Below are 622 nucleotides of genomic sequence, written 5' to 3'. Positions count from 1 at the left end.
TTACCCATAGACATATTTTTCATCCCTTATACTCATACCATTCTCCAATTTGTCAAATTTGATCTAAATTCTCTCAAAATCTCAAATTTTGTCCGTGGGTGGAAAAATTACGATTTTTGCCCTTTCATTCCAAAAATCACTGGAATTAAACTTTTTCACTACCAAACCCTCAAATTATACTCCAATACTCAAATCATACTCCAATAAGTTAAATGGGGCCAAAAAAATCTTTTCTCAAAATTTCCATTTTGTCCTCATGTGGCAAGTGACCATTTTGCCCCTAGATAGTGAAAATTTCGGTTTGACTCTAAATTGATAATCGAACTCAAATTACCATTTTGAGTCATCCCTGAACTGTGAAACTCTTAATTTCACCTCAAAATTCCTATTTGAACTAGTTCAAGGCTTAATCGACTTAAGGGTACCATTAAGGGCAATATCGTCATTTAACGATTTCTCGAATTTCCTAAACATGCAAACATTCTATTGAGCATGTAAATAACGTCGTAATTATTTTATAGAACAGGATTTGACATGAAAAATGATAATTTTCCCCCTACCTTAGATGTCACGACCCGGTACTCCTCTTGAGCCCGTGACAACTGCCTTGGTGTCTCGATCG

This window comes from Theobroma cacao, chromosome 8 (assembly GCF_000208745.1).
Source record: "Theobroma cacao cultivar B97-61/B2 chromosome 8, Criollo_cocoa_genome_V2, whole genome shotgun sequence".
Classification (NCBI taxonomy): Eukaryota; Viridiplantae; Streptophyta; class Magnoliopsida; order Malvales; family Malvaceae; genus Theobroma; species Theobroma cacao.
This window is presented reverse-complemented; position numbering follows the sequence as displayed.